This window comes from Triturus cristatus, chromosome 7 (assembly GCF_964204655.1).
Source record: "Triturus cristatus chromosome 7, aTriCri1.1, whole genome shotgun sequence".
NCBI classification, from domain to species: Eukaryota; Metazoa; Chordata; class Amphibia; order Caudata; family Salamandridae; genus Triturus; species Triturus cristatus.
The window spans coordinates 549,888,400-549,913,707 of NC_140590.1; the positions used below are offsets into that span (position 1 = coordinate 549,888,400).

At 44.1% G+C, this 25,308-nt stretch overlaps 1 protein-coding gene across 2 annotated transcripts in view; it reads right to left on the minus strand.

Moving 5' to 3' along the window:
- LLGL2 (LLGL scribble cell polarity complex component 2) overlaps positions 1-25,308 on the minus strand; it is a 682,570-nt gene that overhangs the window by 180,085 nt on the left and 477,177 nt on the right. The window lies entirely within an intron of this gene.

Consider the following 25,308-nt stretch of genomic DNA (forward strand, 5'->3'; position numbering starts at 1 on the left):
TTTACTCTAGCCCCGTCCCCCAATGACCCCGCCCCCACAGGTGCAGCCCTCGGCCACAAACCACACTGTAAATTTGGCCCCAAGAGAAAGTTTGTGAGTATCAATGCTCTAGATAAACCAAAACAAAGCAAGGTGACAGACTTGATGGACAGCACTATCACTGTATCTCTGCTGCCATTTTCTGAAAGCATTTTGAATCCTGATATAAAGGTGGCTCCACATACAAATTTCTCATTTTGGAACACATTATCACATTAAGGACTACTGTGTTCTATTCTTGATGCTCTGACTAAATGTAAGTATAAAAGGTTCCAATTATTGCTACAAAATTTTTGGAGCACCCTAGATCAGATCAATTATAATCTACTATTGTATTACAAATTCACATCATGCTATGTAAGCCCTGATGAAGTTCCGAAAGATTCTATCGTTGGGGAACGAAACGTGTTGGCTGTTTTCATGAACTATTTTGAAAATAAAAGAAGAGATTAAACGAAACAATAAAGGACATGTGTTGTGTTTGGTGCACCTCCTTTTGTTTAATATTGTAGCTCTAGATAGTTGATGTGGAGACTTTTGTGTTTGTTGCTCCACAGGCTTTGTGTTGTGTAATCTTGGAGATGAGCACCCCAACCTGTCGGAGATGAGTCTGTTGTGAGCACAATCTGTGGAATAGGGTCGATGAAAAGCCGCCCTTTTGATACGTTGTGTAGGTTCCACCACTGCAGAGAGTGATGGGTACAGCCTTCTACCAACACTAGATCGGTTAATTGACCCTGCGACTGATGTGCCAAGCACTCTTGTAGGGGGCGCATGTGAAGTCTTGCATAGGGTACAACTACGATGCAAGATGCCATCATTACTAGCAGTTGTATGAACACTGGCTGGTAAGGCTTAGTTGGACTGAAACTGTAGTATGCTAGACTGAATATTGTGAATTCTGGCTACATTGGGAGAGGCAAGAGCTTTGACTGTGTCTAGAGTGGCTCCTAGGTAAGACTGCATCTGTGATGGATGCAGGTGAGATTTTTGTGCATTGACTGTGAATCCTAGTTGATGGAGTAGGTATATAGTGATCTGTGTGTGTTCTAGACAGTTTTGTTAAGTGCTCGCTTTGATGAACCAGTCATCTAGATAGAGGAAGACGTGAATATGCTGCCTTCTGAGATGAGCCACGACTACTGCCAGACATTTGGTAAATACTCTGGGCGCTGTAGTCACTCTGAAGGGAGTAATGCTTGCCTGCTATCACAAATCTGAGGTATTTGCGGATAGCCGGATGAATCGGAACATAAAATATATGCGTCTTTTAAGTCTAGATAAACATAAAATCTGCCTTCTTTAAAAGTGGAAGTACCCGTTGAAGGGTCACCATGTGAAAGTGTTCTGACATTATATAATGGTTTAACTCTCTGAGATCCAGAATAGGTCTTAGGGAACCGTGCTTTTTGGGAATGAGAAAATACAGAGTAAACCCCTGAGCCCTGGTACTGTGTTGGAACCAGCTCAATAGCTGCTTCCAGTAAGAGAGATCCCACTTCCGGTTCGAGCAATTGTAGGTGTTCTGGAGACAATTTGTGAGGGTGAGGTGGAATGTTTGGAGGATTGCTGGTAAGCTCCAGGCAATAGCCATGTTGGATAATTCCAATCACCCATTTGTCTGTTGCTATAGATTGCCAAATAGGGAGAAATTGTTGAAGTTTTCACCTGACAGGGGTGGTATAGTCAGGGGGAAGCAAGGGCAAGTCACTGCTTATTAGGGGAGGGGGAGTTTTGGGGTGTGTTGCCCCTATCCCTACCTCTAAAGTTGTTCCCTCTATAACCTCCTCGAAAAAAAACTCTTGAGGGAGAGGACTGGTTGTTACCTTTGTAGGTGGAGATATTCTGGTCTGAAGATGTGGTTTTAGAAACCCCTGTTAAAAGGAACGACGAAAGGAGCCTCTGTTTGAAGATCTAATGCCTGATCTACTTTGGGACCAAAAAGATGTTTCTTGTCAAATGGTTTGTTAAGAATGGATTGTTGGACCTCAGTCTTAAACCCAGAGATCCTTAACTAAGCAGGTCTCCTAAGCAAAATGCTAGTGTTGACCTCTCTAGCCGCAGTATCAGCAGCATCTAGAGCACACCTTATGGAAGAATTTGAAATTAGCTTACCCTCATTTACCAAATCCTGAGCTTTTGCTTTATGCTTGTCTGGGAGATATTGAAGCAATTGCTCCATTTCATCCCAGTGTGCCCTGTCATACCTGGCCAGAAGTCCCTGTGTATCTTCAATGCGCTATTGATTTGCAGCTGTAGCAGCTACGCGCTTGCCAGAAGCGTCTATTAACTTAGACTCCTTATCTGGTGGAGGAGCATCCCCTGATGTTTGGGATTAGACCGCTTACGAGCATTAGACAATACCAGTGAATCTAGAGGCAACTGGCCCTTGATCAATACTGGGCTTGTTGGGGGAGGGTTTCTACTTATTGTCAAGCCAAGGAGTCTATTTGCGTGCTCGTACTGGGTCCTTTGAAGTTTCATCAGCGTGTCTCATCATGCCCTAAAGCATAGGGAGTGTTTGTGAAAGCATATGTGTGGATCCTAAGGTCTCAAACAAAAAATCTATTTATCATAATGCTTATTTGTGCAGTGCCACCCCATGATATTGTGCAGACCTGGCAATGGGTTCCTGGTGGGATACATTGTCGTCTGGAGGAGATGGCTTGGCTGGGTAAAGGTCTGGGTCATTATCTGCTGGAGGATCAATTGCACAATCCGTCCACGGATCTACTGGTAAATGTGTACCCCCATTATCAACATCATCGTCATTATCATGGTGAGACTGAGGAGAATCCTGAGGTGTGATTTGCAAGGAGTTCTCATCTGGAAGCTTATGTTCCGGAGGCAGCTTGGTATGAATATGACCAGTCTCAGGGCTGATATATAGTCTCTTTTGCTCGGGATCCGTTTTCGTTAGAACAATGTCTAAATTCAGATCAGAAGTAACATCTTTTGGTTTCAGCGCCGACATTTTCGGTGCCGGTGCTTTCGATGCCAGCGTGTGCTGGCCTTTCGGTACAGAAGATTTCGGCTCTGATGGCTGCTTGGCTTTCGGCATGGAGGATTTCCGCTTTTGCCAACTCTGTACCGAGCTGGAAGGCTTGACTGACTGTTTCAGAGCCAGGCCTGGAGACGGGGCGTCAGAAACGTCGTCTAGGTGCCGACCTTAGCCAGAAGGCAGAGGTGGTGCCGAAGCCTTGTGCTTTTTGGGAGTGATTTGAAGGGGCAAGGGGTCTTCTGTGCTAGCATCACCTTGTCCCTGTGTGGTAAATAATTTAATTACCGGGACTTAATTTGATACAGAAACATAATAAAAAATAGCTCAGTAAATAAGAGGCAGAATCCGTGGTATTAGAGGTTCGGAATGGGCTTTATTCCAATGGTCGATTATAATCGGTTGCTCCAAGTTCCATCACCACGAAGGTTCAGGAAGTGAAGTACATACGTTATTGACAATCAATTACTTTTATACAATAGGCATTACAGTGAAGCAAATACAAGAGGCGTAACAATTGATAGTATGGATAATATATTCGTGCGTAGCAAAAATAGGCGTAACTGGGAGTGATTTAAAGAACGTCATCAGATGTGATGTCATAAGAGGGCGGTTACATGAAAGAATTTAGCAATGTCAGCAGAAATACTTGACAGAAATGCGCGCGCATCAGTATGACGTGTGATTGACGTGCGACTAGGGGGTGAAGGGGACTTGACATTTAGCTCTACATGTGGCGACAGAAGTCTGGAGGGTCAAGTCAACCTAATCCACAAATCATATCTAACATCCTATGTTTAAAGAACCATGTTATCCAAAAGAGAGGTCTCTTAGAGTAGAATCTTATTCTATACTGACTATACTGACTGTTAGTGCGTGTACAAGCGTCTAAGTGTCTACACTAGATGCGAGGGCAGGAATCTTCCATAGTAACAGGGCTATGAATTACTTGCATGAAGACAGAGAAACCGGGCCTTTGCTCGGTAGCTGGAAGAATGTTTACTGAAACTACTAGACAGGAATGCATTGGGCAGGGATCGGAGCAGATAATTTCGAAGGTGAAATACAGTTCTTGGCAGGCAGCAAGCTGATGTCAGGCATCGTGAGCCGCGCAGGGAATGAGACAAAGTTCATGGTCACAGATGCAGGCTCGGACTGGAGCTTCAGAGACAGAAAGCAAGAAAAGCTTGATGACAGAATCAGGGCCTACTTGCCTGGACTGTAAAAATGGCATAAGTGAACCATATAAAGGCGGTGGCCTTTTGTACTTAGGAATGGAATATCCGGCCCATTCATGGCGGATCTGAAAGAGGACATGTTAACGGTGGACGCACATGTATTTGCGTCTTCATAACTGGAACTGGAGGGAACATACATGTACTTGTAACATGCACATAGAACCGTTGGAGTCCAAGATAGGGGACATAACTGACCAGAAAAATCCATATTTCCACATTCCCTCCTTGTCCCCTACTTGCCCGTCAAGAGACATCAATCTTCATCAATCCATTGATCTGTTCATATAGCATCATTTGTTCTTCTTTTTTCTTCTGAGACGAATGAGATCTTGGTGATGGGACACACGATGTGGCACACAGACCACAAATCGCTGGTCCACATTGTAGGCATAGACAGCAACTGAATAGTATGAGAAAGCCAATACCTAGGAAGGATAGGACCTTCCATCCAAAGGTAGATAATACATTCCAAAACCAACCGGACCAAGTCCAGGTGCCTGGATTCTGGTGTATCTGGCTTACAATCTTATGAAGGCGAGTTATGGCTTTATATACAGATGGCGAATTTTCTGGTATGAAAATGCAACAGCTTGATCCGATGACCCTACAAGCTCCGCCCCTATCGGCCAGGATGACGTCAAGGACAAGACGATTTTGAAGCACAACAATCCGCATAGCAGACTGCTCTTCTGTTAAATTGCCTAAGGCGGAAATAGTTTCGTTCACTACTGCTTCAAGGGTTCTAGTTAATCTACGTATCAGCTTACTATTAGTAACGGTACCTATATAAGGAAAGAGACCTTTATTGAAATCTGTGTATTTTTCCCATGCTGTTTCAGTGTAATCGACTATCGGGAGATCTCTCCTTACTCTATTATATACTAAATGAGTATTTCTGTGATAATCAGGAGGAGTTAGGAAAACAGGTGGCAGAAGGAATCCAATGTAGCAAGTACCATCCCAATCTAGAGGCAAACGTACATATGCCGTCTGACCACATATGAAATAAGAATGGCGGGAAGCTCTAAATGTAGACTTGCCTTGATCACTAAATTCTACTACAGTGGTGCATCTACTATGGCCCATATGTATGGAACTATTCTTTCTTACACATAATTCACCTTTTACTGGAAATACTGACATGGCGGGCAAACTTGGAGTGACTTCGGATTCGACATTCAAGATCAAGAGATTAAGCGTAAAATTACCTAATCCATATACTTCGTTTTCTAGATCAATTCCTGTTCTTTTGGGAAGTCCCTCCTTGTTAGGATAGCAGACTTTAAGCAAAACTAAGTTCAAATTTCCCCATACCCCGTTATCTTGATAAACTGCAGAATTCAAATCTAGAGAATTAATTAGACTAAACCATGCTCCACAGGAGCCGTTGTGTGTGAACGGGTATGGAAAGAGAGGTAGAATTCCTTTATAATTCTGATAGGGAGGGAGTCGGCCACATATCCAACAATTTGTAGCATTGCTAACCTGATGGGAATGATGTAACATACTAATAAACGTGTTATTGCGCAGCGCAAATCTATAAGACAACTCAAACGGAGGTAATTCACTAAAAGAATGTTCAGCAGTAACATTGTAAACATGTCTAGAAATAGGATAATATATGTGCAACAATATACTTGCAGTAATTATTAAAAGACTTAAGAAAAACAAAATTAATAACGTCACTATGCAATGACTACGCAGTGATTTATAGTACGCCTGTCGTTTCAACATTGTTCGAGTGTTATCTCTATTCAGGTCCAAGGGATACATGTCAGAGACAATTCAACCGCTTCACCTCGGAGAGGACTTAAACAATCAAATTGCTTGACTGGTTGGACCTGAGCTTTAGTTTATAATGTTCGGAATTACTCCTTTCCACAAAAGGAAGTTTTGAGTCAATGGGTGAAGACACACGAGGTGTGGTATTCACATCTGATTGTAGTCCATGAAATTTCTTGATATGACTTGAGTGAATCCAGCCTTTTCTGCCCTCGATCTTCACGGCTGTCCTTGTGGTGAGCAACACCAGCTGAGGCGACTTCCACCTAGGTTCCAGCTGAGTCTTTCGATCAAAGTTCCTCACGAGGACCAAGTCTCCCGGAACTACGTCATGGGGTTTCACCTCAGCGTTGTCAGGAAAGGCTGCAGCTACCTGTGAACGACAAGATTGTAGTGCAGACATCAAGGAAGCCAAGTAATCTGTCAGCATATTACAGTCGATATCAGTTATTTTGCGTGGTATAGGCGTCCCCCACATATTTGGTGGTCTGCCGAAGATCACTTCATAAGGGGATAGCCCTGTTCGAGAGTGTGCTACCATTCTTGTGTAAAAGAGTGCAACTGGTAACGCTACTACCCAGTCGACACCTTTCTCTCTGCATATTTTGGACAATCTAATTTTCAGAGTCTGATTATGTCTTTCTACGAGACCTGCTGCTTCGGGGTGTCGGACACAGTGGAATTTCCACTGATAGCCTAACAAAAGTGAAACGTGTTTCATTAATTCGGATGAGAACGGCTGGCCGTTATCTGAGTGAACAACACGTGGTAAACCGTATCGTGGGAAGAATTCTCGAACCAACTGTTTGGCAGTAGTCGGGGCAGTGTAATCTGAAACCGGGTATGCCTCCGTCCAACGGGAAAGAGCACAAACAACTACGAGAACATATTTGAATCCTCTACATCGTTCCATCTGGATATAATCCATCTGGAGGACTTCAAAAGGATGATCAGGAGGATGAAATCCACCCTGTTCTACGGGAACGCTTTTTCCTGGGTTGAACTGGCAACAGATCATACAGGTACGAACTTTTTGTTTGGCTGCTGCTCGTAAATGTTTATTGAACCAAATGTGTTGAATGCTATCTAGCATGGCTTTTTCTCCTAGATGTGCGGGACTATGTACAGTGTTAATAATGACTTGGACCATTGAATCAGGAAGGAACCACACAGACTTTTCCTTCATCATCCAGCCTTGATCCGTTTGGATCCCTCCTAATTCAGTCCATTTCTTTATTTCGTCTGGTGTAGCATGTGTCTGTATATCAATTACGTCAAGAGTAGGATCTTTAACCGTCATACAATGTGTTGGCGTCGGGACTATTGTCTTTGTCATGTCGGATGTTTGAGTTTGAGCAGTCTGTTTAGCTGTTCTGTCAGCTAGATCATTGCCTTGAGAAATGATATCAGTAACTTTCGTATGAGCTTTACATTTCATAATTGATATTGCAGTTGGTAGATGTATTGCATCTAATAAGGCATGAATGAGGGGTCCGTGCTGAATGTGGGCACCGTGAGAAGTTAAATAACCTCTCTCTCGCCACAGCACGCCGAAGTCATGTACAACTCCGAATGCATAACGTGAATCAGTGTATATGTTGACTTTTTTATTTGTGGCTTGAATACAGGCTTGTGTCAGAGCGACGAGCTCTGCTGCTTGAGCGGACAAGGTATTTATACACTTGGTTTCAATAATTTCGGTGTCTGTTGTGACTGCATAAGCGGCCACTAACTCTCCTGTACTTGTTCTCATACATGAACCATCTACATACAACGTCAGGTCTGGGTCTGACAATGGAACATCTGTCAAGTCTTGTCTGGGTTTCGTCGTGGTTGTAATAACTTCAATACAGTCGTGGGCTAGTGGGTCTGTTCCATTTATAGGTAACAGTGTGGCAGGATTCAATGTGTTACAACGTCTGATTTCTATATGTGGCTGAAACAGTGTTAGTTCGTACCCTGTAAGTCTTGCTATAGTCAAATGTTGTGTTTGCGTTCGATTCACAAGAACCTCCACTGCATGTGGTACTTGTACTGTCAATGGATGTCCTAACACTATGGCATCGCTTTGTCTGATTGCTAAAGCTGTCGCTGCCACTGATTTCAGGCACGCAGGCAGAGCCTGAGCTACGGGATCTAATGTACTAGAAAAATAAGCACACGGTTTGTGTGATCCTGCTTGTTCCTGTGTGAGTACTGACAAAGCAGTACCTTCTCGTTCTGTAACAAAGAGTGTAAAATGTTTTCTGTAACATGGTGTTGCTAAAACAGGTGCTTGGCATAGAGCTTTCTTTAAGCTTTCAAAAGCTTGTGTATGTTCCTGAGTCCAAGGGAGAACAGTCGATGTGGCTGCCTCCTGTGTCGTCAACTGAATGAGTGGTTTTGCTAGAAATGCATACTGAGGGATCCACTGCCTACAATATGAAGTGAGGCCTATAAAAGCCCGCACCTCCTTTTGTGTCTTGGGTATTGGCATGTTAGCTATTAACTGAATGCGGTCGGGTGTAAGCTGCCTTCCCTCCTTGGACAGCGAGTGTCCAAGATAAACAACTCGCTGGACACAGAATTGCAGCTTAGAAGGGGACACTTTGTGCCCCTTTTCGGCTAGAAATCGTAAAACTGTCAGTGATGCTTTCTCACATTTGGGTTCGCTTCTAGCGGTGATCAGCAGATCATCGACATATTGAAGCAAGGCAGTGTTAACTGGCATGTGGATACTGTCGAGTTCTCGTTTCAGTGCTTGGCTATAGATGCTGGGGCTTTCTGTAAATCCTTGAGGTGCGCGTGAGAATTTGAAGCTACGTCCATTTAAACTAAATCCGAACAAATATTGGCTTTCCGGATCTATTGGGACGCTGAAAAAGGCATTTTTGAGATCAATTACAGTAAAGAATGTTGCTTCGGAATCAATAGCTGTCAGTAATGACGAGATATCTGGGACCACAGGGAATTGTGGCACAATGCATTTGTTTAATTCGCGCAGATCAATAACCAACCGATATACTGGCGGGGCCTTCGGATCTGTTCGTTTAAGAATCGGAATTATCGGTGAATTACATACATTGGAGTCTGTTTCCACAACCACTCCTTGGGCAATAAGCTCGTCAATGATTTGCAGTAATGCCACTACAGCATCTGGTGGTAACTTGTATTGTCGCATTCGTGGTAGTACCACTCCTGCCTTTAGTGTGACTCGATATGGTGTAATATTCATGCAACCAACATCAGTAGGGCCTTGTGCCCATAGATGTGTAGGTAAAGTCTGCAATCGGGGATCCATGTCTCTAGACACATAATGACCTTTGAAATCACGTAAAAACAATCTTACTCCTTCCGGAGAACAACATATTATAGCTCCTAGAGCTTTCAGTGTTTTTATACCTAACAAGTTTTCTGGACATGATTTAGTAAGCAATAAATCTGTAGTTCTGGTCAAGGGTCCTATCGTAAGTGGAAGAGGCTGTGATACTTCATTAACAATAGGTTTTCCTGAAAAACCAAGGGAAATATTCTGTGAGCCTGAGAGGGGTGCCCCTGGAACTTCACTACGTTTTATGGTTGTTCGACTTGCCCCTGTATCGAGTAAAAATTTTCTGTCTTGACCTAATAATTCACTATGTACATAAGGTCCTTCTTGGTCTACAGGGACCTCGATAAGGGGTAAGTCAACTTCCCTCTCTAGGCTGGTTCATGCGTATCGTTGGTAATCAGGATAGTCATACTGTGCGGTCTGGTACAGCTGTCGTGTCGTGGTTTGCGTGGCAGCAGCAGGCAACGCTGGTGTGGCCGGCACAAACTGTATAGACTGTTGTGGAGCTGGCATGGCCTGTGCATGCTGCGGTGCTCCTTGTTCATTCTGATCCTGTCTAGGTGGCCGTGGTCTTTCTTTTGTAATACCTGTGGCGATATTACGCTTCAGGACTGGGCAATCGTGTATATAATGACCTGGTTGTTTACAGTAGTTGCATGTCCCTTTTACAGGTCCTGCTGAATCACCGGAATGTGTCGTACCCTTTTTATGTCCTTCAGCTGGAACTGTCTGGGAGACTAGCATTTTCATTTTCGTGTCTTTCATGCGTCTTTGTTCATGTTCTTGTTCTTCTCTAATTCTATTGTGATGGTACTGTAACATTTGTAACATTTGTGATGGAGTGTTACCTTGCCAGGTACTCTCGAATTTTAATACTCTATTCTTCACTTGAGGCAAGGAATTTTCAACTAATTTTGTCACGAACAGATGTGGGTATGATTCGCTACTTGCTTTTATGCCACTATTTATACCAAAACATTTTTCAAATCGGGCATAGAAATCACTAGTGTCTTCATCTTGCTTTTGTTTACAGGCTGAAATTGTACCCCAATCTTCCTTTTTCGTAGTTAATAAACGTGGCAGTACCTGTACTAGTAAACCTGGTAGTGCTTTAGTTTTATCCCCAAGTCCTGCTCCTGCAGTTCGGGCCTTTTCTTCTGCTTCTAATGCTGACCATTCTATCTTTTGGTCGCCTACCTCCCACTCTTTTTCCCTGAGTTTTTCGTAAATGCCAGCAGGCATTAATACCTTTAATATTGTCATAATGTCGGGATAGGTATACTCTCCCATGAGTAACATGTCTTTAATTTCTCGGTGAAAACCCGCTGGGTCTTTGTCATGACTGGGTACCACTTTCTTCATTTCTAACAATTCTATTTTTGATATGGGCGTATATACAAATACACGTTTAAACTCATTGTCCTCGCCTTTTATTGGGTGTACTTCTCGTAAGGGATTTTGTCTGTCCATGTAATACGTGGTTCTTTCCTTGATGGGCAATGAGACATGTTCTGGGCATACAAAAAGAATGTACTGCTTTCTTGATTCTAGTATTTCTTTAATTAACTTAGTACCTGAACCTCTCCATCTATTCTTGAGTAATTCAGTCAGTATTTCAGGTAAAGGACCAGGATCTGAATGCTGACTCTGATATAGTATAAGGAGTTGTTGAATCATATAAATCCCAGCTAAACGCTGTTCATCTGGGGTGAGATTCAAAAATGTGTGTGCTACTGTATCATCACTATACTTTCCGGGACTGTCGACCCAATGGACGGCTGACCTGGCTAATTCTTGTTCATCCATAGAATCGAGAAAATGATAACCCCTTCGTTCCCGGAGTAATTTGTCAGCGGTTTGGAACGAGTGCTCGGGGGTCCTTATATTTATTATTGGTGTTTGGAAATTCCTGTTATTATCTGGACATATCGGACGCATCGGGTCAATAAGACATCTATTACTATTACAAGATCTTCCTCTACCTACATAGGCTATGGTGTCTGACTGTCCTGTGGGCAGTCCTGATCCTTCTTCCTCGCTTTGTTCGAACTGGTCTACCGCTAATCTTTCTTCGTGTAGGCGTTCTATTTCTTTACGGATCTTTCGGCACATGGCTATTATACAATTTTGCTTATCATGTCTCCCTTCTGATATATTCTGGCTCCATCTGGTAAGAATTTGCATTGCTTCCAGGTCTACCCCCGGTCGGTCCTGATTTCTGATCACACAATTTATAAGGAAACGTAACAGTTCCCCCTGTATCTCCACTTTCTGGTATTCCATAGCTCTGTTAATACATTCTGAATCTCGCCCTGTTTGGACAAAATGGTATATATTATCTAGATGCATAGTCATTCCTGGTAACTTCCCTAAATACACCGCGGCTCGTCTGATACGTAATGATGCCATGATCATTTCGTCCTCTTTGCCGGGCACAGGGTCATATCTACAATCTATAAGAAGTTCCTTAAGCGTACGGGCATTTATGAGTTTGGGGGTACGTGAATGTGCTGACTCTTGAAAGGTAAGTTTATTTATTCTGGGTGGCGTAGAAAAAATATTGGTAGCACCTCCGGTAGCCCCGTCTGGGGTATCGGGTGTGAAAGGGTTCGTTGAACGTGATACAGCAACTATAGGTGTGGACACAGCTATAGAAGTAGCTGTAGGAACAGATGCAGAAACAGATGTGCTTGCCGGAACTTGTGTCAGGACTTGGTGCTGTAGAGATACAGATACAGGATCTTGGCGTTGAACCTCCCCGGCCAACGGTCTATGTGGGGCGGGGTTAGCATACTCGGGAGCTGCGTCATCTAAATATGAGGAAAGAAAAACATCTTCTGCGGTTCTAGGATGCCCCTTGGGATGTATCTTTATTGGAAATAATGGGGGTGGCAAGTCTTTTGGTATCCCCGCAGTAGCCTTAGGTAATCCCTCGGCCAGAAGGGGATACATACCCTTCATAAGGGCATGTCTTTGTCTGTCTACTTGTTCTGATTTCACTCGTGTACCTTCTTCAATTAATAGATTTTCTCGGACTTCATTTGAATTCTCTTTACTCTTCTCTTCCTGTCTACGTGCTTTTTCTGTACGTCTATACGATTCTTTACGCCATAATTCAATGGCGTCTTTCTGTGATTGTCTAGCTTTCTTTTTCCATAATTCTTCCTCTACTTTCACGATGCACTCTGCATCCCAGGTCCCAGCCGCGGGCCACCTCTGACTTTCTGGTAATTCCTTAGTGTAGTCTACCCATAAATCAAGAAATAATATAGCGTCTAAGCCGTGTTTATGATACATGAAGTACCCTGGAGTGTCCCTAGGAGGAATAGGAACAGCTTCTTCGAGTACCCCTTTTCTAGTTGTGATCTGTCTTAATTTCGAAAAGAGCGGCATATTGAGAACTGATCTGATACTTGATCTTGAACAAACTTAATACAGTAATCACAATAATGAACAGTCATTCATACCACAATATGCAGAACGTACTAAAAACATTTAACATTTAACATTTAACTGAGCAACAATGATGATACGATCTAAGGAAACTTAATTACTGAACATAATACTCGGCATTAACTGAATTATTCTGAATTTATATACTAGATATACTAGATGTACTGCTAAACAGTACAGATACACTGCTAAAACAGTGCAGACCGGATTTGTGTACCCAAACCCGTCTGGACCGGCACAACTTATGTGCACGCCAGAACGCCTCCCCAGTAATGGTACTCACCGGGTAGCTCGGAACGGAAGGCCTCGGAAACTGAACTGAACTTGAACCGGACTGGACTCGACTCGAACACTTCGGAAACTGGACTCGACTCGGGACTTCGGAAACTGGTGGGCCTCTGTATACCTCGGATCTTGCTCTCTCAGCTAGGCTCTGGTCGGGATACTTCGCACTTCTCACCGCCTCGTCTGGGTGTTGATCGCAGCCTCAGTCGCCCCCGCTTGACCGGAGGGAGATACAGGAAATCCTGCTGGTACGCGTTGTTGTCCGTCCAGCTGTGGCAGGAGACCGGGCCTGCAACGCACCGCCGGCGCGTGAGATGAGAAAGTGTCCCTATTCGGGCGCCATTCATGTGGTAAATAATTTAATTACCGGGACTTAATTTGATACAGAAACATAATAAAAAATAGCTCAGTAAATAAGAGGCAGAATCCGTGGTATTAGAGGTTCGGAATGGGCTTTATTCCAATGGTCGATTATAATCGGTTGCTCCAAGTTCCATCACCACGAAGGTTCAGGAAGTGAAGTACATACGTTATTGACAATCAATTACTTTTATACAATAGGCATTACAGTGAAGCAAATACAAGAGGCGTAACAATTGATAGTATGGATAATATATTCGTGCGTAGCAAAAATAGGCGTAACTGGGAGTGATTTAAAGAACGTCATCAGATGTGATGTCATAAGAGGGCGGTTACATGAAAGAATTTCGCAATGTCAGCAGAAATACTTGACAGAAATGCGCGCGCATCAGTATGACGTGTGATTGACGTGCGACTAGGGGGTGAAGGGGACTTGACATTTAGCTCTACATGTGGCGACAGAAGTCTGGAGGGTCAAGTCAACCTAATCCACAAATCATATCTAACATCCTATGTTTAAAGAACCATGTTATCCAAAAGAGAGGTCTCTTAGAGTAGAATCTTATTCTATACTGACTATACTGACTGTTAGTGCGTGTACAAGCGTCTAAGTGTCTACACTAGATGCGAGGGCAGGAATCTTCCATAGTAACAGGGCTATGAATTACTTGCATGAAGACAGAGAAACCGGGCCTTTGCTCGGTAGCTGGAAGAATGTTTACTGAAACTACTAGACAGGAATGCATTGGGCAGGGATCGGAGCAGATAATTTCGAAGGTGAAATACAGTTCTTGGCAGGCAGCAAGCTGATGTCAGGCATCGTGAGCCGCGCAGGGAATGAGACAAAGTTCATGGTCACAGATGCAGGCTCGGACTGGAGCTTCAGAGACAGAAAGCAAGAAAAGCTTGATGACAGAATCAGGGCCTACTTGCCTGGACTGTAAAAATGGCATAAGTGAACCATATAAAGGCGGTGGCCTTTTGTACTTAGGAATGGAATATCCGGCCCATTCATGGCGGATCTGAAAGAGGACATGTTAACGGTGGACGCACATGTATTTGCGTCTTCATAACTGGAACTGGAGGGAACATACATGTACTTGTAACATGCACATAGAACCGTTGGAGTCCAAGATAGGGGACATAACTGACCAGAAAAATCCATATTTCCACACCTGCGGCAGTTCTTCAGCGTCGAGGTCTATCTCGAGCTCCGAGTTGGAGTCCTGCACAGAGAAGGCTTCTTCTTCCGCTGATGCCTCAACGTCTTCTTGACCGGACTCTGCACCGAAGATGTCCGGCGTGTCTTCGATGCTCTGACGCTGCATCTCTCGAAGTCGAGCTCGACGATCGCGAACAGTTTTCTTCTATCAAAACGATCTGCAAGCGTCTCAGTCTTCTTCCTTGTGCTCTGGAGACAAGCACAAGTTACACACCCTCTGTGAATCAGTGCGCGGACACTTCGCGTGGCACAGAAGGCAGAATTTGAACGGTGTCCGTTCCAACGAAGGAGAGCTGATCTGACGCAGTCAGGCCCGAAGGCCGTCCACAAAGCTTTCTGATCGAAAAGTTGATTCGGTTGACCGAAACGATACGCAGAGAAGTGGGAAATGTGTACGAAACAATACCGTTGAGGGTAGAGAGGATTGTGCATCGAGGGGAACCCGAAGAACAGTTTCTAATCCGAGCGCAGCAAGACATGTCCGAACCTGATGGCGGAAAAAACAATCTAACAATGGAGTCGATGACCATGCGCACTTTCACCCAAAGAAGGAGTCAACTTACTTCGTGATCAGGAAAGACTTCTTTGAAGAAAAACAACTTGCAAACATCCGGACCCAACACTAGATGGCAGGAGTATGTAAAGCAAGTGTATCTACAGCACACATGCTTCAAACACCCCCTTTCCCTGTTGTTTTGGCACTGATTCTATTGCTCCATTTTTTAATAGAGCTTTAATTTCTTCTTTTAAGAGGTTTTGGTGTGTAGACATTTTGTGAAAGCGAGCATGTTTGGAGGAGTTGAGGTTAGCTCCACACAGTAACCAATCAATCAATCAGGAGTTTTGTAGGGCGCACTACTCACCCGCGAGGGTCTCAAGGCGCTGGGGAGGGAGGGAGTGAGCAGCTCCGTTAAGGTAAATCGAAGAGCCAGGTCTTGAGGTCCCTTCTGAACTGGTACAGTGTCGGGCTCCGTCAGAGGTGAAGGGGGAGTTCGTTCCAGGTCTTGATAACATCCAACACCCTCGTATCTGATGTGATGTTTACCCATTGTGTAAAGAACTGGGGTAGTCTTGCCCTGACAGATGTTATGGGATTGGGGGAAATGGTAGTGGATTACATGTTTGAAGGAATTGTTTTTGTTAAAACCTCCTCTATCTCGACCCCTGTTATTATTTCCCCAGTAGGATCCTCTATAATATTCTCTTTGGAAACTTGTTGGAGTTTTGTTAAAAGGGGTGGATGTGTCTGTGGAGGTGGTTTTAGATCCTCCACGATATGTAGAGAGACAGAAAGTGCCCCTTTGAGTCTGCGTTTTTAGTGTTTCCATTGACTTTGCATTCTCATTGTCTTTTTTGATTTTCTCTAGTAGAGTGTCCACTTGTGGACCAAAAAGGCGTTCACCATCAAAAGGAAGACCTATAATATTTTGTAGCACTTCTGGTTTAAAACCAGATACTCTTAGCCATGCATGTCTTCTTAGCATAAAGCTAGTATTTATTACCCTAGCTTCTGTATCAGCTGCATCAAGGGTGCACCTTATGTTTGATATAAGTGTACCCTCGGATTTAATTTGGGATGCCCGTTTTTTGTATTGTTGTGGGAGGTGTTATAAAACGTCTTCCATTTCGTCTCAGAGTGACCTGTCATACCTTGATAACAGACCTATAGAGTTAGCACTTCTCCAGTGATTAGAGGATTGTGTTGCCACCCCTTTCCCTGCTGCATCTATGCGTTTGCTCTCTTCGTCTGGTGGTGGACCATCACCAGTTGCTGGAGAGTTCACTCTTTTAAGTGCTGTTGCAACTACTAAGGAATCAGGTGTAAGCTCAGTCCAAATGTAGGTATGGTCTGTTGGGGAAGACTTACATTTTTTCTCCACTCTTGGAGTAATATTCATAGATGTAAATATCAGTAGTATGTCTAAGCATATATTAGTAGATATTGGGTTGATTTTTGTGTGGAGGAAAGAGTTTCAAATAAAAAGGCAGCCTCTATTTCCTCAGTATGCAGAGGTACCTTATGAAAATTTGCTGATCTATTTATAAGGTCACATAAGGTAGTGGTATCATCTGGTGGAGAAGGTTTAGAGGGATAAAGGTCTGGATCAGTGTGATCTGGAGGATCTGTGTCAAATGTATCTCAGTCATCGTGTGTAGTGTGTGTTGATCATCATCATCATCACCCTCATCTCCTGTAAAAGAGTGTATTGACTCTCCGAGTGAATATTCTCAATGGTCTGGAGACTATAGAGGTGAAGGTGTACGTGGTATTGGAGGAGGAGTGATCCTAAGTGGACTGGTGGCTTATCATCCTGTTTTCTTTCCTTTGCAGGAATTACATGTTCCTAAGGAGGTCTATAAAGTATTTGTCCTGTATCTGGATGAATTACTAGATGTTTTAGTTTAATGTCCAATTGCTGTTGCAGTTTTTCAAAGACTGGTTGAACCTCCTCCGAAGAACGATCAACTGTACATGTTTAGGCTCTATTTTGTCTTCTGTATGCCTGGATGACAACTGTTTCAGATCTGAGGCTTTAGATTTAGGGCTAGAGTACGAAAGTTTTTTCAGATCCAAAGGTTTCGGTAGCGAAGATGTGGATGTGTCTGCTTTGAATGTTTTTGGCTCCGAAGATTTTTTCGATTCGGTGGTGGACTGTTTCAGATTGATAATCTTTGACTGTCTTTTTGGAGCTGAGCCGAGGCCAGACTTTCTGTGATCAGTATTTCAGTGCCGACCATGGCCCGAAGGCAGTGGAGGCCCAATAGCAGACTTTTGTACCTTGGGTGTAACTTTTTAGGTTAGATTACTCACCGTTTGTTGCCCAGGTGTAAGGGTCTCTGAGTTGGAGCGTTGTTCTTGAGAGAAAGTACCCTCATCTACAGCTGATGGATGTGCCTCCATTTCTGTTTCCGGTTCCTCCAAACCAAAAATGTCTGGTTGATCATCGATGCTACATCAAGACATTTGCATTCTTCTTGCTTTATAGTCCCGAAGAGTCTTCCACCCTGAACCCTATATACACCCTAGCCCTAACATACATACATACATATATATTTTATCAATTAGTTATATATAGCGCTTGTCAGACCCGATGGTATCAGAGCACTTTACAACAATTATCATGACAATAACGGACAAACATTAGTTCAGTAAACAGCATTGTCTTGTGTCAAATCAGGTTAAGGCCTGGAGGGGAGCATAAGACAGGTGGTGTAGGAACCCTCTTGCTTTGGTCGATTGTTTATCATCTGGATGAGATTCCAGTAGCAGAGGCACTCTGTCACGCTGGGTGGTTGCTATCCAGTTGTTTGAGATGTCGGCATAGGAAGAGTTTCTTGAGCTGCCTTTCGAAGCACATGAAGGAAGTGTCAATCCTGATATGGACTGGGATGGAGTAACAGATTTTCAGGGGCATTTCCCGAGAACGAGCGTGCCAAGGTTTTTTGTTTGCGAGTTTTGGGTGAAAGGAGAAGTAGTGTGTTTGTGCTCCTAAGATTTCTGGTCTGGCCTGCCTTTTTGAGTATGGATGCAAGGTAAGCTGGTTTGCCAGAGTGAAGTGCTGTGTTAGTGAGACCTGCAGTTCTGAGGTTAGAATGCAATCGGAAGCCACTTTAGTTCAGAGAGGGTGAGATGTGGTCGTATTTCTTGACTCCGGTGACCATGATAACAGTTGCAATTAGGGTTGTTCTGCTGAGGGCTAAGTGTGATTTTGCCATGGGTGGTATTCCCCTAGTTCAATCTGGATAGAACCAGAGATTGTGTGGCCTATTAAAGATTATTAGGAGGGAGGAAGGGGTTGATTTAGTTGAGGAGTTTTAGATTGCAGAAGGCCTCTTTACAGTGCTCTTTATATGTTTGCTCATGTTCAATCGTGGGTCCAGAATGATTCCCAGGGACTTTGAAGAGTCAGCCAGGGTAAGATTGAGGTTAAGAGCCTCAGTGGATTTTACCCATTCTGTAATTTGGGGAGGGAGGGATAGGGGGGGGAGGCAGGGGGGTCATTTTTGGATATGGGGAGGATTTCTGTCCTATCTTGGTTGTTTTAGGTGGTTGTTTGACAGCCAGTGCTGGATATCTCTGAGATTTCTCTGAGTGTCATTTAGTCTATGTATGTCATCTACTGAGGATGTTTTGGAAGGAGGTGTTGGCTTTTTTTTTTTAGTATGATGGTGATAGGCTCCATGTAGATGTTGAACAGTGAGCAGGAGAGAACTGAACCTTGTGGGACCAACCCGGGTCATAGGAAATATGTCATAAGTAGAACTGCTTATTTTATTTGTTGTGAGCGGTTTTTTAGGAAGAATCTGAACCACTGTAGGTTATATATTTACACACACACACAAAAATAATACACTTACTTGCGAAATACATTTTTGTGGTAAAGGCATATTCGTTGTAAAAATATGAGTGATAAAGGCATGCGTGGTGAAAATGCATGTGTTGTAAAGCTTGCATAGTAATGGTATGCGTGGCTCCGATCATTGTAAATGCTGTTTTGGATCTTGGTTTGGCAAGTGTAGGAATTTACTGTTCGGTTCAGTATGCTATTCCATTAACCTGATTTGAACACTGCCAATGATCGAAACAAGGTCATCATTTTGAATCTGTACAGGACATGAAAATGGATGAGATTGTGGAGATTTACAGTGGGTCCTGGGCTTCCTGTTTTTATTTGTAAGTAGAGAAAGGGTGAAAACCTTGCCTGTGCAGTTCCTCTGTTTGAAAAAGTGCCTATTTTTTACATGGCTAGCCCCTTTTGTAAAGCGAACCCAGACTTTGCTACTAGTAGCAGATAGCAGCTCCAGTTCAAATCCCCACTTTCGGTGGGAGAACCGGTGGGAAAACTAAGTGAGAATATGAGGTGTGCCACCCCCTGTGCTTACCTTAAACCCTGGAGACTGGGTTATTAAACCGTGTTTCTTACCTGTAAGCAGCGTGTCTTCGATTACCCCCTTTCTCCATTGGATAACATTGATTCTGAATCTGAACCCTGCACCCATCCGCCCCTGTGCCGCTGGAGGTGCAGAGTTGTTACGTACCTGAACCTTGCCTGGTGTTGATGCTTTATCCTGAAAACTAAGACTGTAAGTTGCAAAATTACCTGCAAATCTGCATTCTTTTTTACCTCCCGTAGGTTAACATTGCTAAACTGAAAAACTGCCTTAAGTGTCCACTTTTCAAAGTGAAAAGTATTTTTATTGAAAAACGTACTAACCTTTTAACGTAAATCTTGGTCTTAAAATAAATCTTGGAAGAAGCGTATTTTTATAAAATTGGTGTGGATCTCCTTTTTTGTGTCGTGTGTTATTTATTAATCACAGTGTGTATGACAGGTCTCTGTTAGGCCTAAGGCTGCTTGACCACACTACCACAAATAGAGCACTTTGGGTTTTCATAGAAGCCCTGTACACTTCTGGGGGAATCTCTGGACACTACACAATATAACCAATTACTGATATCACATAAAGAGCCAGCTTCCTACACTCTGGCACCCATTCAATGGAGGGCTTTTGAACTGGTAATTGGACAACTGGGGGTTTGTTTTGAAACACGGAGTGCAAATGAACTGTGGAAGACAAAGAACAAAGCTGTTTTTATTAGGATCAGAACCCAGATGTTCTAGGTTGCAAGTGTCCACAGATGGTAATCATAGACAATTGCCCACTTAGTTTTGTCACCTGGATGAGTCGAACGCAGCTGTTAAGTAGGAATACATAACAGCATCCTGTTATTTAATAAACCATATCCACTTAAAGCAGGAATAAAATGCAAACTAGAAACATTTAGAGCCCTATTCACAAGGGGAAAATTGATTGCAATCATTTAGGTTAACCTCTGAATTTACCTTTCTTTTAAACCTACCAGGAATTCACAAAGGGATTCCTAATAGACATATATGCATTCTCCACCATGAACGAGTATGGCAAAATCTGCTGTAGTAAATGCCACTCAAAAAATGGGAAGTCAGAGATTCAAGATGTAGTTTGCTTTGGAAGTTTGGGAACGTCCACAAACATGTAAGTCTGAAAATATTACCACACTCCTCTCAGGCTTCTTCCCATCCTGGAAATGGTCAGAGATTTAGTCCAGTCAAAGACTGGAGTAATTACTGTTCCAGGAGGGGGAAGGGAATAAATCCCCCTCAGACATGGTGGGGTGTAGAGGAATGGCTTTCATCAAGGGGGAAAGGGAAAATGTCAGTTACATTGTAAGCATCTGTTCCTGGCATGTAGTGCTGTAGATTCACATGCATGGCTTAGCTGTAGATGGAGTTTAGAGAATATCGATAGAGTAAAGGTAAAAAGTTATCACCTTCGGCCACAACCACAGGTGGCCGGACAGAAGGGTGGGTGCATTTGCACTGCATGCTACGAACAGTTGCTTAAAGGGTAAGTAATATTTTCCTTTTGTGTAATGTTTAGCTGTAGATACAGATGCTGTGCATAGACTATAAGGCAACCCTCCCAAAAAAGTGGTTGCTTAGCCTGAGAATGTTGTAAAAGATTGGAAAAGAGTACTTAGGACAGCTTAGCCAACATTAGCTTGATGGCGGGCGAAGACAAGCACACAATAATGTTTAGTAAACGTGTGAGGGGTTGATCATGCAGCTGCCTTGTAGATGTCAGCTAGAGGGACGTTACCCAACAAAGCAATAAAAAGCCCCTTTCTTGCGAGAGGAGTGCGGCCTCGGAAGGATGGTCAGGAGTCATTTTGTTTTGGCATAACAAGTTCGCATTCACCTCACAAGCCAATGTGAAAGCCTGCTTCAGAAATAGCATGCCCCTTGCGTGGTTTGGAAAAAGACAGAAAAAGCAATCGTGTTTTACGAAAGGGTAGTACAAGCGCTCTTTCGGCATACAAAGTATGCAGAGCGAGTTGCGTCACAGGTTTTGGACATGGGAAGAACACCAAGAGTTCTATTGTTTGATTGAGATGAAAGCTAGGGACTACCTTGGGTTGGAATTTATGTAGGTTCTTAGGACCACTCTGTCATGATGCACCTATAAGATATGCTCTTTCAAGGTTATTGCATCTATTTTACTGATGCCTGAGGGAAGCTATAGTTACAAGGAAAGCAACCTTCCAGGAAAGAAACTGTAATGGGCAAGAATTAAGTGGTTCAAAAGGAGGGCTCATTAACCTAGTGAGTACTATGTTGAGATTCCACACAGGAGAGAAGAATCTGTGGTGGGATAACCTGTTTAAGTCCTTCCATAAAAGCATTAATGACCGGGATTCTAAAAAGTGAAATGTGCTGCCTATTTTGAAGGGAGGCCACCACAGCAGCTAAATGGAGTCGGATAGAAATGTAGGCAAGTCCCGCTGGGGCTGGGAAGCTTGTGTGCCGTGGTGACTGGGCAGATAGAGAAGCGGCTGGAAGCCCCTTCCGTGGTCACGAAAGGAGTGAAAGGCAGACTGGGGTTGATGGGGGCCCATGGAAAGGCCTAAGGACCTGGCTGTAGCTCTGCTGTGCTTGAAGCACCAAAGAGACAGGAGCAATCAAAGGGCATGTCCATAAGTGAAACATGGACATCCCCTGAAAAGCCAGTTGATCTCAGCCAGGTGTGGTGCCGTAAGGCCACCAATGAAGAAACCGCTCTGTCTAGTGAGTCGCTCTTGTCCATGCCCCATTCAAATGTGAACTTAGCTGTGTCTCAGTCATTATCTTGGGAGAGTATGGATTGGGCCTCCTACTGGGCCATGGGTGCCACCTGTGCAACCGAATCCCAAAAGGAATGGGATTAACAACCCAAAAGGCATGCAGAGTTCACAGACTGCAATGCCAGGCGCATAGAAGAATACATTTTATTGCCCAAGGTGTGCAGCCTTTTGGATTACCTATCTGGTGGGGTAGCAGGGAATGTGGCAGGATTTAATTGGGAAGTGGAGGCTTGGACCACCAAGCTTTCTGGAGTGGGGTGTTGGGTGAGAAAAGAGGAGGTCCTTGGGGCAGGGTGGTAGCAATGGGCAAGTGTCCTGTTCAGGAGCGCCTGTGCAGGCCTTGGACCAGACCCGAAGCAAGATGTCCGTGAGGGTTTCATTAAATGGGAGAAGCGGTTCTGAAGAGGTAACTCCGGGCTGAAGCAACTCTGTCAAGACGTTGGTCTTGAAAGGCATGGAGGGCAGTTAAAGGTCCAGGACCTCACCCGCCCTCCTCATCACCATAGCAAATAAGTCTCCCTTCTTCATAGCCACGGTAGGAGGAGAGACCAAGCCAGTATCGGGCAGGTGTCCAATCCACTGGCATCCGCCAAATCCTCGCACCAGTCTATGTTGGAGTCTAACGGCTGGTATTCTTCAGGATCCAATGGCCCCTCCCAAACTTCCCCAAATCCTAGGGCTTAGGAACAGGGCTTAGGCTCTGGCCTGGAGGGACTAGCTCCAGTCGGCAGGGGCAGCAGTCAATAGCATTGCTGTTGGACGGTGCCACCAGATGGCTCTGTCGACGGGAAGGGGTCGGTGCCAGGGAAGGTTGTGGTGGTTTGACTTGCGCCAGTATGGATCCATCTGTGGTTCCAAGGGTCCAAAATGGTGTTGAGGGCGGACCTGCCGATAGGGAACAAGGAGGGACCCCTCCTGAACCCGCAGGGCCTTAAGTTGCTACAGCAGCGTCAGCGCGCTGAGGTGGCGCCTTTATAGGCACGGCCCACGTCACTTCTGATGCTGGCGAAGCCCCCCACCGCCGCATAGGGGTACTGCTCACAAAATATTTCTGGCTCCAGTCCGACGCCTGGGGATAATTCCAAGGTAAACAATCTACAGATAATGTTGATGTTGACCATGAACGGTATGCATCTTCTATGCATGCATAGGGTGGATGGGTATGTGGAAGTAGGCATCTTTGAGATCGAGGGTGGTCATGAAGTCGCCTTGTAGTAGATGAGAGATGACATCCTGGAGTGCTATCATGTGGAAGTGTTCTGACAGGATCTATCTACTGAGGGGCCGGAGGTCGAGAATGGGCCTGAGGAAGCCGTTCTTTTGGGGATTCGAAAGAATAGGGAATACCCTCACTTGCTGCGGTGTTGTGGCAATATTGGCTCTATGGTCCATTTAGTGTGTAGCGCGTCTATCTCCTCATGGAGAAGACGCTGATGTTCTAGGGATAGTCTGTTTGTGGGGTGGAATGTTTGGTGGGGTGTGTGTGTGTGTGAATTCTAAATAGTACCCCTCCTGTATAATGTCTAGAACCTATTGGTCAGAAGGGATTTCCATCCACCCTGGCAGGAAACCCTGTAACCTTCCTCCGACAGATGTTGTATGATCAAGGAGAATGATAAGAGCTATTTTGGAGGGCTCAGCCCCAAAGGGGCTGAGCCCTTTCCTTTGCCACTACTCCCCTTGTAGCCTCCCCTGTATCAACACAAAAGTCCGGCTATTCAGAGTTTTCTGGCAAATGGGTAGTTGTTCAAACCCGTAGTTACCAGGTGGTTTACTGGGCAGTTTTTCACAAATTTGGTGAAAAACCCCTGATGTCCGCTCCGAGCAAGCAGAAGATGCCTGCAAGAGTGCCAGCGGGGGCTGGGGAGAATGGACAGGGAAGAGGAGAGAGGCACGCTTGTGCCTATTTGGAGGAGAAATATTGGTTTCCACAGAGTGCTGCAGGGGATGGAGGCAGGCAATGCTATTGACTGCAGCTCCTACACTGCAGCAACCTTGACAGGCCCGGTGTCTCAAGGCTCAAAATGATCGAACCCGAAGTTTTTCAACCCAATAATTACAGGTCTGGATATGTTATTAATTGCAACTTGAGGTGCTTCACCCAGAGTTATTGTTTTGAGTGAAGTACTCCATCTAGTAATGACAAACTAAATGGTGTAAAAAGATTGACCCTTCCAACCCCTCAGAGAAAAGTTTAGATGAGGTTTTGGAAGTGAGCTTCAGGCAGCTATTAAGGAAGAAAAAGCCAACCAATTGAGTTCATGATTGAGGTAGGAATATTAAGAGTAGATATTTTTCAAGACTGGCACCGATCTAATTTAAGCACATAATAGGGACAAGAGTAAACTTTGGCCCTAAGCTACATGTGGCACACTAGATGAAGCAACAGATAGTAAGTCTGCTAAGATAGGAGAGTGCATCAGAGGGATTGCTAAACCCAATGCCCCCTCAATGCTTTGTCTGTGTCATTATTTTCGTAACCTGATTCAACTGCATTAGTCAACACGTTAGTCTAGGCCCACATTGAAACAGAAAAACACATCTCAGATTTCCTTTCCAGGAAGCAGATCTTGAGGAAATTGAAGGTCTATAAAAAAAGAGTCACTCCCAAAGATATGGACCATGGTGATGCAATACCTCTTTGGGTTTTAATGAGACACCTCATTTTATTTGATCCTACCACTAGAAGCTTAGTGAACTCCTTTCTAAACACAGGAAGGATCCCATCCGGCAATAAGAATGCTATTTTTACTACACCTTCACAGCAACTTTGCTAGACCCTAAGGAAAACTTTAATATTAGGCCTTTAGCAGACCTTCCCATATTGGGTAAGTTCATCAAAAGGTAGTGACATGCCAACTTTGGAGCCACCTGGAGGAGCATGGTTACCTAGGCACATGACAATCAGGTTTCCAGGCCCTTGAAAAGGCAGGTTATGGTGTAAGACATTGTTAATTC